The following is an 8,383-nucleotide window of genomic DNA, read 5'->3' on the forward strand; positions in this document are numbered from 1 at the left end:
CATAGGAGCCTTCCTCTAGATTAGCTAAGTTTTCTTTTTCCTATTAGGGTTATTAGTGATTTCACTGTTCTCAGCCCCGGTGGTGGAGAGGAGGAGTGGGGTGGGCAGCTCAGAACGGCAGATGATGTAATGTTACAGCTGGACAGGACCTCATGGTATAAATTCCTTTTACGGTCAAGAAAATGAGGTCCAGAGGAAGTTGTCCAAGATTACATACTGTGTGACAGCCTAGTATAGAACCCAGGACTCTGACCCCTGGTGCCCAGCCCCCGGCAGCAGTGTTTCCCCAGGTGCACAAGATTTGCCATGAGTGTTATGTAGATGGTCAAAATGATGCGTGGTTGAATTCTTTCTCATAGTAGGTCTTTATTTTTCCAACTTTTAAGATCAGTGATAGTAGTTCTTCATTTATGGTAGTGCTAGTTTTCTTAGAAATTGATGTGTTTCTAATACAATCATAAACAAATGAAAAATTTTAATTAAGTATTAGTACAGTTGGTTCACAGATATGCAACAATTATTAAGGTGGTAAAAGAATATCTGAAATTTAGGGAATGCTGCACGATTTGCTAGGTAATCCACAAGCCCTTGATAACTTAACTATTCTGTGTTCCATGATTGAAGAGGGAGCCGCACACTTAATAGTAAAATTGTATTTGGCTCAGGTAAGGGGCTCAGTTTCTTTCTTTTTTTTTTAGAACCTTCATTGTGGTATGATTCCTGTACAGTAAACTACACATATTTCAGATGTACAATTTGATGAATTTTGATAGATGTGTACACCTATGAAACCACCACCACAATCAAGACAGCTGACATTTCCATCACTCCTCAAGAGGCACAGATTTCAAACTGCCGATTTATCCCTTCCCACCCTCTTTACCCAACGGTAACCATAAGTTTGTTCTCTATGTTTGTGAGTCTGTTTCCGTTTTGTGGATAAGTTCATTTGTGTCTTTTTTTTTTTTTAGGTTCCACATATAAGTGGTATCATATGATATTTATCTTTCTGGCTTACTTCACATAGAATGACAATCTCCAGGTCCATCCATGTTGCTGCAAATGGCATTATTTTATTCTTTTTTATGGCTGAGTAGTATTCCATTGTATATATATACCACAGCTTCTTTATTCAGTCAACTGTCAATGGACATTTAGGTTGCTTCCATGTCTTGGCTGTTGTAAACAGTGCTGCTGTGAACATTGGGGTTCAGGTGTCTTTGGAACTGGAGTTTTCTCTGGGTATATGCCCAGGATCCACACGTAATTCTTCATAGGGTCACATCATCCTACAGGGAAAATTGGCTCCTTTTCTGCTGACTTTGGAGATTACTGAGACTTTTAAGGCTTTTCCAGACATGGAGAATTGTTGAGGGGAGATCGTTGTCTTTATGTGGTTTTTCTGTCTTTATGAAACCGAGATGGAGGAGAATAAGGATGGTGTGGCTTGTACGTGCTCGTACAGAGTAGGGGTAGGTTATTTCGGCCTGTGTTAGTTCACTGAAGTTTTTGGTTTGCACTGCTGGATTTTGTAGTCTACTTTTTTTTCCTTCTCAGCTCCTTACCAGCCACACAACGGTGAATAGGCCATGATGTTTCATCTAAGTAAACTCAACTTCCTATAACAGGCAACTAAATAGACACATCGCTGTCTGGTTTAACCTGAAAATAGTGATGCTAATAAAGTTAATTTATGTATTTAAAATGTGTCAGATGATCAAGGCATGTTTTAAAGAAATTCAAACACCTTGGGTTGAATGTTTTCCCTCCTTATTTTCCGTGTTATCAGTCTCAAGACTAAGCAAATATTTGCTGTGTTTTAGGTCTCTTGCAGGTTCCATGAATCTAAATTCTTCCTAGATTCCAAGTGACCTCAGGGACACTTTGGACTTGGAACTTGGGGCACCTGGGTGGTAGCAGCTTTTCTCATCCTTTTATTATGACTTTTAACATTCGTAGACAATTTCATAATGGAAATGGCATATTGGCATTCCCACGCCCCCACCTCTGCATTCTTACTTCCTCGTGACAAAGCCGAGAAGAAGGAAAGAAAGCTTTAGATTGGACTATGTGCCTATTAGGCTTTGCTAGGAACTTCTGCGATTCCCTTCAAAGTTAGTGGTATTCCTGGTAAGTGGCATCTCAGTAGTTCTGAGTTTCTGGCTTCCACCCTGATATTAAATTTACAAAAAGTGCATCTCCTTAGTTATAACTGCAGTGGCTTTCAATCCCTTCCCTAACCGTCTTCTGATGATTTAAGTGGAGTCTATTCTTCTGCCTAGAACATTTAAAACATATTCATATCTGAATTGGAAGGGCTTTTCCATAGGACTTAAGTGATTCCTGCACGGTCCCCTGGAGATCCAGGTGGCTGAGAGGAGAGGATCTTCTTTTTGGCCCTGCTGGACATGGTGGAAGCCCAGCTGGGGAGCTGGTTTTGGGAATTCCCTGCAGAGAACTTAGAATTAGTGAAGCTAGCTTTAATTTTGAGTCTGTAAGAAGCAGACACCCCTTTCCTCTTCCCACTCATTGGCTGATTTCTGGAGGACAGAATCCTTTTCTTTTATGCTCCCTCCATTAGCCCGGGAACTGGTTCGAGAATCTTTACAGTGAAGGCAAGAGGGATTTTTTTTTTCCTTCTCACCCAGAATAAATCACACAGATCTCTTATGTACAAAGTGGGAGAGGCAGGCACTCTTAGTGACAGAGTCCAAATCACCCATCACTTTTTTAAAAAAAAATTTTTTTAATAACCTTTTATTAAAAGATGTTTTGATTTACCCTGGATTTCACAATTAATCATTGGAGGAAAATATCTGCAATAATCTTTTTTTCCCCTAAGATTCTTGATTCCTGTATTTTATAGCTTTTGGTATAAAACAAATTCAGTACCATCCTTGTATAAAGAAATCAGGATTGGCTGGGAAGAGGAAACATATTTCTTAGCCAGAAGCTCTGAGTAGCTCTGTGTTCTGACATGGGGTGAACAGAGACGCCCTGTTGGTCTCCAGGTTGAATGCAGATTTTTGTGCGATTTCCAGAGGGCTTCCATAAGCCAAGGTTGCCAGCCATCACTCTTTGCTTTGGATTCCTAGAACAACTTTAAAAATATCATATTTGCTGATTAGAATTGAAAACATTTACTTTTTTTTACCCATTTGTTGAAAAAAATTAAACAATAAAGATTTGTGGAGATAAATGGTGAAGTCCCCCTCCCCTTTCCTGTCCCTTCCCCTTCAATGCCTCATCTTATTATCCAGGACTACATCATCTTCATTGTGTACAGGATATTTTTTTCTACACTTGAGAAATGTTATCATCTCCATTCAAGTGGTTGTTGTGAACTTAGAGGTGGGAGATTCCTAGGTGGATGCTCTGCAAAAATGCCACTGTCAAACTTCCCTTGGGGAAATTCATCAAACTAGAAACCAAATTTCTACTCCCTCAAGAGAGTTCTCACTCTAAAAAGAGGCCTTCAGATATAGAACTTCTTCCAGTCCTTTGTGGAAGCAAGTTTCTACTCCAATAGATGATTTTTGTCTCTCCTGTGTCTTGCCAATCTTCCAATCTGGGAAAAACCCTCCCTGGTAACATTTCTGAGCACTGAAAATTTCCCACTTCTTTAAGGCCCAGTGTATTAGTTACCCATTGCTGTGTAACAAATTACTAAAGTGTAGCAGCCTAAACAGCAAGTATTTATTACCTCACAGTTTCTTTGGGTCGAGAATTTGGGAGTGGCTTAGCTGTGTTGTTCTGGCTCAGATTCTCTTATGAGGTTGTGGTCAAGATGCAGCAGGGGCTGCAATCATCTGAAGACTTGCCTGGGGCTGGAGAACTCCCTTCTGTGATGGTTCCCTCTCATGCTATTGGCAGGAGGCCTCAGTTCCTTGCCATGTGTCATCCCCAGAGGGCTGTTTGAATGTCCTTATGACATGGTAGTTGGCTTTCCCCAGAGTGAGTGATCTAAGAGAAAGCCACACAGAACCCTCCGTGTCCTTTATGACCAAGCCTTGGAAGTCACACTCCATCAAGTCATACATACAAGTCAGCCCTGCTTAAGGTGGGAGGGGGCTACAAAGGGCATAAAAACCAGGAGATAGGAATCATTGGTGGCCATCTTGGGGGCTGGTTACCACATCCAGCTCAGGCCCTATTTCTTCCATTCAACCTAATTATTAAGTTCCCTCCTAAAAATTCTCTTCTCTGGATTCCCTCTGTACTTCCTCTCCGAATTACTAACAGGGACCTATCAGATTCTGCCTTGAATTTTTCTTTGATTAGATGTTTTAGGCTCAAATGCTTTAGATTGTAATGTAGCTGGTGGGCAGAGCAGCTGCTTATGATTGCCTGGGGTGGAGAAAATGGAGGGATGGACACCGAGACCCTTAGGTGTCCTGGGGTGAGTCCTTGCTCCACTGGCCGGGCCCGTGTGCCGAGCTGCATCCACCTGGAGGAAGGGGTATGCTGTAGGGATTCACACAAAGGTGGGGTATGGGCTGGGAGAAAGCTCTAGCATGGGTCCTTAGCAAACGTTTATAAGAGCAATATATAAATGAATGAAAAGTTTGTCCTGGCGGCTGGTAGAATTCTGTGAGGACTCAGTGGGATTCTGATATTACCTACTGGTTTTAGATTTCAGAGTAGCTCTTCTTCTGGAAATAATATCTAGTCTTGAAGCAAAAGAAGCTTCTGCTCACCTCTACCTGTGGGTGGATAAATGAGGTTGACTTTGGAGCTGGATTTTATTAATTTGGTGTCATTCCTGCCACGTTCTAAGGAGGTTCTGTGGGTTTTGAAGGTAGAAAGCTACTCTGGGGAGGGGCTGCCCAGACTTGAGAAGAACAGAGGAAAAGTCATTTTCCTCCTAAGTACGGGTCTATGGAGGGACAGACAATCAGAGAGCAGACTCTTGGACAGAACGGCACTTCTGTGGAAGTGCACCGCCAGAAACCTCAGGCTCCATCCCTCTCTCTCCCTCTGAAGTCCAAGAAAGACAGCTGAAAAGGACACTTGGGGGAGGACCAGGCCGGGAAGGAGACTCCAGGGATGAGATTCCAGGGGCGCCTACAACAGCACGTGAGGCTTAATTGCTTGCAGGGCTGTTTTATTAATAAACAAGATGTGCACTGGCTACGTGTCAAATCACCTCAGTCTTGATTTGGCTTCAAGCTGAGCCTTTCTAGAATATATGTGTCCCAAGGGGATTGAAACTCTTAAACAATTGTGATTTTGGTGGTTTTAACTGAGCTGACACTGCAGTTCTTAAAACCCAGAGGCTGTCGCTCTCCGTGGTGAGCGGGTGCTGGCCAGGCAGAGCCGCTCAAAGTAACCACAGGGAGTGGGAGGCGGGCAACAGAGGAGCTGCTGTGCTCAAGTACAGGAGGCTGTCAATCCTTGGGTGAATTGCCTCCTTCATCCACCTCCCAGAGGTGAAATTTATCTATTAGCAATTCACTCCTTTCAATAAGCATCATAGTAGAAACCCCTGTGACATATTGGCTAAAAGCAGATGTCCTGGAGTCTGGGAGACCTAGGTTTGTGTTCTAGATCTACTGCTTTTCAGCCGTGTAGCTCAGGAAAAGTCTCTAATCTTCTTGAAGCCTTATTTTCCTCACCTGTAAAATGGGGCTAATAACTGCGCCCACATGTTTATGACCAGTTGGTGAGGGATATTTGTAGATACTGTGGTTTCTTATAAATTCTTTTCATGCATTGGTAGTAGGGATACGTTGTTTTTGTGAAATGAGTTTGGTAGTGTTCCCTCCTCTTGTATTTTCTGGAAGAGCTTGTGTAAGTTTGGCTTTTTTTTCCCCCTTTGTTAAATGTTTGATAGAATTTAGCAGCAGATGGATAGTGCAACCTTCCTTTCCTATTAAACAGCTGAGAAATCAAGGAAAAGTGGGAAAGGAGATTGGATGGTGTCTCCTGATATCCAGGTCTGAGTCAGGAGTGCAGCAAAGGCATGACAAGACAGTGGAAGAGAGAAACTCCATGGAATTCCACCAGCGTGTAGAGAACCAAGATGTAAGGGATGCTACCGGCAGCACCAGCCAAGGCAAGAGCAAATGAAAGCTGGTTCAGGTCCTGCTGGTTACTGGATGTTGGTGGCACTGTCCTCGGCTCAGTCAGTGCACCCATGGGCTCACAAATAGGGACGCACAGCCCAGAAGAAAACCTGTATCTCCTCAGGGACAGCATACCTAATTCATGTTAGAAACACTACAGGCACAGAGCAGGAGCAGGAGCCTTGACTTCCCAAATGAATGACTGATAGCACCTCCAGGTGGGAATGCTTCTCTTTTACTCACATGGCCGCAGCTTATTGAAAATACCCCCTACTCAGACTTCAAAGAGGACTCGGGGGTCATCACCTCGGCTAGAATCAGGGACTGAACTTGAATTACAGGTATGTGGGAAAATGATTTCTTCCTGGGACTTGGAAGGCAGGAGATCTATGCCAGCCCAAAGGTGGAGGTTGGGAGCAGGTGAGGAGAGGAGGACTCCTTGCTTCCTGAAGCAAGTTGGTTATGCCAATAATTGATATTACAAAGAAATTAAGCTTGTAGACATTCTGGAAAAATAAAGGCGTGGACATTTTGAAAGAAAACCATGTGTCTGCAAAGTAATGAGGACCCTGAATTAGGTAAAGGTGAGAGAGAGGGCTAAGGATAACCCCTGGGAATACATGCAAAGCAAAGAAAGGCAGTAGGAGAGTGAGGAGACTCCAGCAACAGGCGACGATGACAGATGACTCAGTCCAGATGCTCAGCAGTAGACGTGCACACTCAACTGCTTACAGACGCAGTCCCACTAGAAGTGCGACCAGAACCTGAAACTCAATTGCACGGTTAAGGAGTATTTACCCTTGAACTTCTCCGTTTCCTGTGGTTTCTGTCTTTGTGAATGGTATTAGCATACTCTCACGTAAGCCACAGATTTGGGTGTGACTGTCCATTTCTCCATTTCCCTCATCTTCTACATCCCAGTAGTCACCAAGTCCTGTTAATCCTAACATCTAAATGTTTTTATAATTCTACCCAGCTCTTCCAGCCTTCATTGAAATGATCTAGGTCAGGTTGCCATCAATTTATGCCTGGATTAGTTTTGCTCGCTTCGATCCATTCTCCACTTGATAGCTTTCTTGGGATTCCCTGAATATGTGTCTGATTGTGGCATTTCTCAGCTTAATACTCTTCAATGATTCCACATTGATTTTGGGGGTAAAGTCCAAACTCCTTAGAAAGGCTCACAAGTCCTTGATTATCTGCCTCATCTTCTCTCCCCAGTTTCATCTCTTATACAATCTCTGTGGAAGTGTTTTGCTTGGAGGCCCAGATTCAAAACACCACCCCTGCTTGTAGCTTGCAATTCATGGAACAGGAAGGGAAGGTGTACAACAAAACCCAAGCTCCAATAAGCTTTACCCCCTACCCCCAGGATCAGAGCATCTCAGAACTGGTGTTCAACAGACATCATTCCATCCAGTATGTGTCTTTCTCAGTTTGAGTCCTGATACCCAAAGGTCTCAGAGGCCTGGAGCCAGCCTGGAACTGGGCTGCTGGCTGGAGTCCAGTGACACCAGCAAGCCCTGGACAGAAGCCCAAACTACAACAGGCCAAGAGAAGGGAATGTATGAATGCGATACCCATCCCCTCCCTGTGTCCTCCCCGCTCTTCTGTCCACAGCGTCTGGCTCTCAGTATTCAGGCAAACCTGAACCGTTTGGTCACAGCTGCTCTTCTTCCATATGATTTCAACATTTCTGCCTTAAAGTTCCAAGAAGGAAATTCTAGGAGTAGGAAAAGGCATTTCAACTGGGTTTTATTGTCTACCAAACACTCTTCACATACATTTCACTTCTGTGGTCCTTACAACACTCCCGTAGAGTCAGTTTTTTTGTTGTTGTTTTGTGGTGTTTTTTAAAATTAAAATATAGTTGGTTTACATTGTTGTGTTAGTTTCTGGTGTACAGAATAGTGATTCACACACACACATATATACATATACGTATATATATATATTCCTTTTCAGATTCTTTTTCATGTAAAATTAATTCAGAATCTATAGAATATGGCTTGAACTGCATTAATTTAAAACATTCCAGGTAATTCTGAGGCAGAGTGAGGGCTTTAGTTTTACTTATAAAGGCATCCCCAGGTTGTCTGCTGAGAGACCCCCTCATTAGTCACTTAGCCCTCCTAAATTCAGTTTTCTTTGGATGAAACTTTGTAGGGTGTTTATTGGACACATGTTAAAACTGCTTTGAAATCTCTACAGTAAAGTAAACATAATCACTCTCCATCCCCAGGTACACAGCCTGAGTATTGGTCTAAGCATTTCTCACCTGGACAAATGCCACCATTTGAATGCAAGATGCATGAAGG

Source organism: Camelus ferus, chromosome 25 (genome assembly GCF_009834535.1).
Source record: "Camelus ferus isolate YT-003-E chromosome 25, BCGSAC_Cfer_1.0, whole genome shotgun sequence".
Classification (NCBI taxonomy): domain Eukaryota; kingdom Metazoa; phylum Chordata; class Mammalia; order Artiodactyla; family Camelidae; genus Camelus; species Camelus ferus.